At 44.9% G+C, this 8673-nt stretch overlaps 1 protein-coding gene across 1 annotated transcript in view; it reads left to right on the top strand.

Annotated features, from left to right (window-relative positions):
- Window positions 1-1067, top strand: part of sucla2 (succinate-CoA ligase ADP-forming subunit beta) — a 19209-nt gene extending 18142 nt beyond the window's left edge. Inside the window, exon 11 of the mRNA XM_069663424.1 lies at window positions 1-1067. This exon is cut by the window's left edge and continues 1619 nt beyond it. The gene's annotated coding sequence lies outside the window, so the exon portion shown is untranslated.
- Window positions 1068-8673: the final 7606 nt, after the last annotated feature.

The raw sequence follows: 8673 nt of genomic DNA, 5'->3' as shown, positions 1-8673 counted from the left end.
GACAAGTCTCCCAGCATGTTGGATTAAAAAGGTCCGTAGTCGAGCCGTAGTAAACATGGCTCACACTGTTGCCCCTCAGCTCTGATTGGTCCATGTGTGTGAATCTGAAATATCCGATGTGACAACTGTGGACCCGGCTGTATTGATCGGTGCTGCAGAGACCTGTGTGAGTATTGACAGACGATGGTGGAGTGTCCGCTCGGCCTCGGCTGCGGTGCCGCTGCGATGTGGTCGTGTTGAACAGCAGCCGTCTGCTTCAGTTTCCTTCTTTTCAGATGAATTATTCAGTGTTCCCAGAGAGAAGCCCGAGGGAGGAACGTGAGAGTGAAAGTTTAGTCAACCGTACGTTAAGTCGGTTTGATTTCCTGCGTTCGCCTTCTCGCTCTGTTGACTTCAAACATAAGGAAAAGGACACTCGTGTTTCTCTCTCTGATAACTACTCGCCAACTGCTGAAGCATGAACACATGAACATCCTTGCTCTGCTTTCTCACTGTTAGCACATACCTGGGAAAGATCTCCTGACCCTAACTCTGACTGTCCCGTCGTGTTGGAGGCAGCCGTTGTGGAAGTCCTCCTGCAGCAAGAGTTTAGTTTTCTCTTCTTTCGGGAGTTTAAAGTCTCCTCCTGGACACACTGGATGTTTGTGTTTCTGTGTATTTATAGGCTCCAGGGCTGAACAGGGACTTCTGCAGTCAGTCTGCCATCATGCCACTCAGAGGAAGCCACTTCTTTCTCTTGTTTCTGTATGCAATTTAAGTTTGGCGGGCCGTGTCCTCTCAGAAGAACGGTAAAATGACTGTAGTTGTTTCTTTTCCCCTCCCTCCTCCTCCTCCTCCTCCTCCTCCTCCTCCTCCTCCTCCTCCTCCTCCTCCTCCTCCTCCTCCTCCTCCTCCTCTTCTTCTTCCTCTTCTTCAGCGCTCCGAACACAAGCCGACATTGTGAGTTGTACGTCATTTATTATATCTTGTAAATAACCACACTGATGTTCTCGCTCTGTAAGATATTTATGCTCCTCACACGGAGTACAACAATAAAAGAAGACAAAAATAAATGCAGAGAACACAAACTTTCTGTGGGTTGTTTTTATGTTTGGTCCATTTTCTCGCACTTGTCTGGTCTGGAGACGTTTCTAACAATAAGAAGAGAGTTTGAACTTCCTGACCGGGGAGTTCTAACTTTATAATATCAAATAAGAAGTCCTGAGGAGGTCGGCTCAGGTGATCCTTCAATCACCTGCGCCTGACCGTACTGTGAGGAAATCATTTCAACTTATAGATCCACTTTAAAAACTCTGAGACCGAGCAGCGACCTCTATGTAAAGAGCCAGCGTAAAGACCTCAGAGCTGGAGTCATGTGATCCACTGTCCTGGTCTTAGTGAGGACTCCGTTAGACACCGTTACAGTAATCGAGTCGGCTGAAGATAAATTCATGGACCAGTTTTTCCAGATCCTGCTGAGACACATCCCCGGTAATATTGTGCATCTATTTGACAATATAGGCCAAAACAAATACGGAAAATCAATTTCTTCGTATTCTCATATCAAAAGATCATTTTTTCTTCCTGTAAAACAAAATATCACGTGTGCTTACGTCAGCTTGTACCAACCGATTTCAACCAATAATATCATGACATCCACCTGTCAATCAATCTGTAACATTAAGCCGCAGAGCGCCAAGAATGATATGACACGCCCACTTCTTAACGAACAAATCAAATCCCTCTAATGATATGTCCCGTCTGCACGTCCTGTTTCACTTACGTCACGATACGGAAGCTAGATACTCTCGAGATGCCGTTTCAGCTCGACTTTAATCCTGGATATATTCTTGAGGTGATAGCAGGCCGACTTTGTGATTGTTTTAATGTGGCTTTGAAGGTTCAGGTCTGCGTCCATGACTACACCCAGATTTCTGGCCTGGTCAGTGGTTTTCAACACTAATGACTGAAGCTGTGCGCTGACTTTTAATCGCTCCAAAAACAACTACCTCTGTTTGTCTTTGTTCAGCTGAAGAAAATTATGGCACATCCACTCATTGATTTGTTCAGTGCATTTAACTAGTGCTTGTATGGGGCCATGGTCCCCTGGTGACATTGTGATGTACATCTGTGTGTCGTCTGCGTAGTTATGGTAATTAATGTTGTTGTTTTCCATTACCTGAGCCAGTGGAAGCACGTAGATGTTAAACAGAAGAGGCCCCAGAATGGAGCCTTGGGGAACTCCACATGTAATCTTTGTCTGCTCAGGTGTAAAGTTACCTATAGACACAAAGTAGTCCCTGTCCTTTAAATAAGAACCAAACCAGTTTAGCACTGTGCCAGAAAGTCCAACCCAGTTTTCCAGACGGTCGAGTAATATCTTATGATCAACTGTGTCGAATGCAGCACTAAGATCGAGTAGTACTAAGACTGAAACTCTGCCACTGTCTGAGTTTAAGCGGATGTCATTACTCACCTTGATGAGAGCCGTCTCAGTGCTGTGGTGTGGTCGAAAGCCTGACTGAAAGACGTCAAAGCAGTCGTTCACTGTTAACAAGTGGTTCAACTGTTGAAAGACAGCCTTTTGGATTATCTTACTTAAAGATGGTAGATTGGATATAGGCCTATAGTTCTTCGTCTGTGACTTGTCTCGGTTGTTCTTTTTTAACAGTGGCTTGATGACTGCTGTTTTCAGGGCCTGTTGAAAGACACCTGAGAGCAGACGAGTTTACAGTCTGTACCAGATCTGATGCCATGAACAATCTGTTGGCAGAATATCCACACAGCAGTGGGAGGGTTTGAGGTGTGGTATCATGTCTTCCAGGTCTTCGCCTTAGACATTAGAAACAATGCAGGTTTAAGACTCTTCACCATGGCCTCACCTTGCAGACCCGGAGGCTATGCCCACTTCTTATTTTCAGTCTATTGACTTTATGCTAAGCTAAGCTACCTGCCTGCTGGCTGTGGCCTAACATATAAAGGACAGATATGACAGTGATTTTCTTATCTAACGCTCACCTAGATTTCCCAAACTTCTGCTTGGGCGTTGCCATGTTAGCATGCTAACTTGAAGCACAGTTTAACACCAGTTCATGGTGAGTAAAGGATCTAAAAATAGCAGTGTTATCTCTGTTTTATCGACAGTATGTTAATGTCCTGCTGTTTTACAATAATAGCCTACAGTGTGTGTACAGACTCCACTTTGCTCTTGTAATTATCACGTTGTTAACCTTCTGCTGAGCTCCTGTTGGTCCCTGCAGAGGCCCTGATGGAGCCGCTCTGATTACAGGTTCTGTTGTGTGATGCAGTGACACAGGCCGCCTGTAATGGCTGCTTGATTACTTGAGTGGGTGTTTAGTGGTTTTTATGGCGCAGCAGGTTGAAAGGCTGTTGACTGTGTTTATGTAAATAGACACATAATGATCCCGACTCAAATAAATGTGAACCAAATACATAAAAATGCCTTTTGAGGGGCGTCCATCCAGCTGTAGCTCAGGTTTAAATGATTGCACTGAAACTTTCCCTGTTTGAGCTACAAAACACTTTATTTTAAATGTCAGAACTTTAACACACAAGGTCAATCATGTTTAAGGTATTGACAGAACCCAAGCAGCTCCCTATGAAGCAAGCAGACAAGTGCAAAGAGTTCTGGGGTCCGTTTCACAAAGCGGGTTTATTGAAAACTCGGAGTCTGTTAACCCTGAAATGAGGGAAACTCTGAGTTTTCCGTTTCACAAAGGGAGGTAACTTAAGCTCTCGGTCAGTTACCGTAGTAACAGACTCTATGAACCTCACCTGGTCGGGAGCAGGTTTTCTTCAGGACACTCAGAGTTTCGCTCCGTCTCCTCCCTCTAGAATATAAAACCCTCATTCACTTCCTCATTCATTCAGCCCGTCTCACGCGTGTTTGAGCGGTTACAGATTAAAAGAAGAAACGTTGCGTCTCTGTGCTGCTCTGACCGCTTTGCAAAAGTCTTTTATAATTATGATGATGAAAAATCAAAAGACAAATCTGTGTCAAAGTCATCATTTGTAGATTTTCCACCACCACTGCCGAGAGCGCTCAGATAAGACGCCGTAAGTTATTGGATTTATTTTTTAAACTAACACATTCAGTTTAATCAACATGAATTATAATGTATGTGAAGTCAGCATCATGTTAGGGATAAAGCTGATGCACATTAAAACAGCCACTGAATGATATTTAATCTGTTTCATATTTAAAATCTGACTGAAGTGAGGTTCAGCCATGAGCCTGTTCTGCCTGAGCCGCACCTTTCAATGATGTTCTGCTGTTTTATTTTTAACTGCTTCCATGTATGTTTTTTTCTCCCGCTGGATTGCTCCTAAATTAATATACATTTTAGCTTCCGGTCGTGATGAAGTATTAAATAAACAGACCAGTTCAAACTGACGCGTTCACTCGAGCCGCTTCTCTCTCTTTTGCAGCTGCAGCCGTGTTACTTTATGTTTCTAAAAACATGCTCGTATTCGCTGAACGTCCGCGTGAGGATTTCGAGCTCCGCTGGTGTGACGTAGGAGGACCTCTTTTTGTGTACCGTTGCCATGGTGAATCGTGGTATCGGGGCTCCATTAATGCTGTCTTTTAATAGTCACTTAACTCTGGCTGAACCTACTCAGAGTTGATTGAACTAACTCTGATCAGCTGTTCTGGAACCAAAAACTCAGAGTTTCCTGTCTCAGAGTAGATCAACTCAGAGTTCAGGGGTAGACTCAGAGTTTGTTGAACCTGCTGTGTGAAACGGACCCCTGGAAGCGCTCATGCGGATCTCCAGTTCTTGTTGTTTCCACTGACAGGCTCAGATTGTTATTCTAAGTGTGTGACAACATGACAGAAAGGATCCCTACAGAGATAGACCTTTTTGTTACAGAAGAAGATGATTGTTTTAACCACACACAGACGTTACATCGCTCTCTGCACACACACCAGACTCCATTAGTGGACGACCTTTGACCCATCAAGGATTATGTGGCAGCCATTACAGCCTGTTTCACTGCTGCAGGATGAACACATCGACTGGATCTACTGGAGCAACACCAAAACTCTTTGTACCTTTAAGTCATTCAGACGCTGAGAACTTGATGTATTATAGGCTTCAGTTTTTGTTCCTGGCATCAGAGTTGTGAGTTTAAGTAAATGGGGAAAAGATAACATGTTTTTCTCCTTTGGTACAGGACACATTAAACTACCTACAGGTCCCTAAATGAACAAAATGCAACAAAAATCTTTTTTTCCCATCAACGTTTACCTGCCGGGACCTGAGAGCCTCTGCCTGCTGGATGTTCGTGTCGCAGCAGAGAAGATCAGAGGCTGCTTGTGTCCTCAGAGGACCTCCTGCTGTGTCTAGATTTCACTTAAACCAAGTCTTTGCACTACAACACTCACACACTCTCAGCTTTGAAGTCTTTGTGGAGCGGTTTGTTTCTCCGCTTTCCTCCGCTGCGACACTCTCACCCTCCGGCTAAAAAGGCTGATTCTGATTGTGCACGAGACGAGTTTCTTTACATCCTCGCTGCCGTGTTATTCCAGAGATGAAAAGGCCACTGAGGCAGAAAATATTTGGATGAATGAGTCTTTTTATGTTTCCAAAGAGGTCACAGCTAAAGCTAATTTAACAGAGAGGCAGGGGGTCCGGTTACAGTCGGCTGCAGGTTTTTCAAGGCTGCATTGTTTCATTTGGAATTAAAATATGGAACCTGATGAGTCATTTTTCTGTGTTTGAATGTGTTTGTGGGCGGCAGGCGGAGGACTGAGCTGAATGTGTGTGAGGATTTACTCCGGCTGTTAAAGGAAAGTATGGTAATGCCAGAGGTCCCTAATTAAAGCGCGTGTTGCTGCTGAAAGAGGGACAGAAATAACATCTTATATTAGGACCCCAGAGCAGCTCTGTACGTTTTAAAACCAGACCTGTTCATCACATGGAGGAACTTTATTTTCATGTTGAGTTCAGGAGTTTGTGTTTTCTTGTTTGTACAGCGACCTTGAGTGTCCTGAAAGGTGCTTCTAAATAAAAGCTATTATTATTATTATTAGTTTACTTTATGGGGCCAGTTAGTCTGTTCAGCATCGTGGTGGCACTGGAGTACATCAGTGGTCACAGTCACAGGGTTCATCCTCTGGGGAACAACGCATCCAATGTAATCTGAAAGTTTAAAGTGTTTCTAGGTGTGGATGTTATTTTCTTCTTGAGCAGTAGAGGTACATAGTTCCTTCTTTGTGTAATCATCAGATGAAAGTCTCCAGAGATGCTCGCAGCTCTGGCAGATTATTAACAAGTCAACATGAAGCTTTGTCAGGTCTGTCCTCAAGAGGAGGAGAAAACTACTTCAACATGTTCTGATGCATTCGAGGGAGTCAAGGAAATCTAAACGCTGAACGTCTTTCGTGACACAGTGTCAAGCAGATTCATCTCAAGTTGAAATTGATCTAGAACAGATTGTTAGCTGTTAGCTGTTAGCATGCAGACGTCTGTTTATAGAGATCAATAAGAAGCTTATTGTTGTCAGATGAGGCTGATGGGAGGCGGGATGTCATTATGGTGTTCGTTCTCTTTTGCTCTCCACACGGACTGTTTGCCTGCTGATACATGATTGGTCGATATTACTCGGACTACAAACAGAAACCGGAACACTTCCTGTTCCGAAATCCAGTCGTGTAAATGGAGATAAACTTAATTCTAACGCCATCATTTAACTTGCTCATAAAACAAAGATAACTTGTTTATGTTGAGCTGATATATTAGCATGCTAACATTTGGTAATGTGCAGCTCAGTGTGATGAGTGTGTTATTTGCTGACACATTGACTGTTCATGTAGCGCCTTCATCATGTTAGAGGATCAACTCACTTATTACAGCTCATCCTGAGGCGAGCGTGAACGTCTGAGCTACATCACAATCCACCAATGATTCCTCCTCTCCTCTCCTCCAGTAATTTCCTCTTTCCTTTCTTTCCCTTTTTTGTCTTTCTCTGAATTTACCTGGATAAAAATACACGAACATGATACTCACTGAAATCTGCCATAAAAGTGGTGGCACAGAAGCCGGCAGGCGCTGACGGTGATCTTACAGAAGGTTTAAATGGGACGTGATTAATGAGAGTGACCTCGCTGCAGCTCTGGCCTGTGTGCAGCTGAATTATGGGGACAGTAATTGAGTAATAAAGTATTCACAGAATAACCAGCAGGGTTTGGTGTATACTCAGAGCTGTCTTCATCATCATCATCATCCTCAGAGGAGGAGGAGGAGGAGAAGGGAGTACTGTAAGCTGAAGACTTGATCCTGATCCAGGCTGAAGGTGATGATCCCTGTGTGGACTCGATAGTATTATTAGGTCACAGAAACCCAGATAACTCTTTCATCTCTTCTCATCTCTGTCTGCAGCCTCTCCTCCTCCTCCTCCCCCTCCTCCTCCTCCCCCTCCTCCTCCTCCCCCTCCTCCTCCTCCTGCTCCTCCTGCTCCTGTGTGCAGACAGTGATGGAGGTCCAGCAGGTTGGGTGCAGGCAGGTACGGCTGTTTGCTCTCGGCTGGCTCGGGCTGATAAGGTTCAGGGTTTAGGGGAGTCGAGCTGCTGCAGCTGCCACTTCATTTACCCTCGTCCTGATAAGACCGCTCAGCCTCAGTGAGCCGAGGGGGGTGAGGGTGGTGGTGGGGGGGCTGTTGGTCAATTTAGTTCATTCAGAAAAAGTCACCTGGCATTCTGTGTCGGAAATGACAACAGTGTTTCTCAAAGTTTCTCAAAAGGAGAAAAGGAAAGTTTGTGGACATTTTTTCAACTTTTAAAACCTGCAGAGGAAGAGAGGAGGAAACCGATCACCCTCCGTATGAAGGAAATAGTTTTTAATAAGGGACTCTGAAGGAAGGTTAGCCCTGTAGTTAAGTGCAATAATGAGGTAATCTTACTCTACTTGAGTATTTCATTGTTTTGCTTCTGTCTTTGTCACTGAACCTCATCAGGAAGTATTGAACTGTTTTGCTCTACTTCACACCATCCATCCATTTCTATACTGCTGATCCTGTTCGGGGTCACCGGGGGCTGGAGCCTATCCCAGCTGTCATTGGGCAGGTCACCTGTCAATCACAGGGCAGACACATAGAGACAGACAACCTTTTACGCTCACACTCACACCTACGGGCGATTTAGAGTCACTAATGAACCTAATGAGCATGTCTTTGGACTGTGGGAGGAAGCCGGAGAACCCGGAGGGAACCCACGCATGCACGGGGAGAACATGCAGACTCCACACAGAAAGGTCCACTACGTCTGAACCGGGACTCGAACCAGGAACCTTCTAGCTGTGCGGCGACTGCACCACCGAGCAGCCCACATTGCACACCAGAAAATACAAACAAGCAGCAACAAAATCCTCCCTGCTTCTCTTCATCACGTTGAGCTCTCTGTGGTCTGATCAAAGTCACCAACACGTCATTGAATGTCTCGCACCCGGCGAGAGCAGGCGTCCACGTCAGATGGGCTGTTGGTTTTCGTCCACTTTGACAGGAGATAAAACCATGGACGTATTAAGACACTTAATATATTAGCAGAGGAAGAAGATGTCACTGTGTTATTAATACAAACATGCTTCACACACAAAGACCCGAAAGGCACACAGGAACCATTGGACACGCATTAAGTGAGAGCTGTCAGAGTGAGGAGGCTGCACATGGACCCCG

The sequence above is a fragment of the Semicossyphus pulcher genome, unplaced genomic scaffold (assembly GCF_022749685.1).
Source record: "Semicossyphus pulcher isolate SPU_LCO1_2020_fin unplaced genomic scaffold, fSemPul1.0.p SCAF_15, whole genome shotgun sequence".
NCBI classification, from domain to species: Eukaryota; Metazoa; Chordata; class Actinopteri; order Labriformes; family Labridae; genus Semicossyphus; species Semicossyphus pulcher.
The sequence above is the reverse complement of the archived record's forward strand: the minus strand, read 5'-3'. Positions and strand labels throughout refer to the sequence as shown.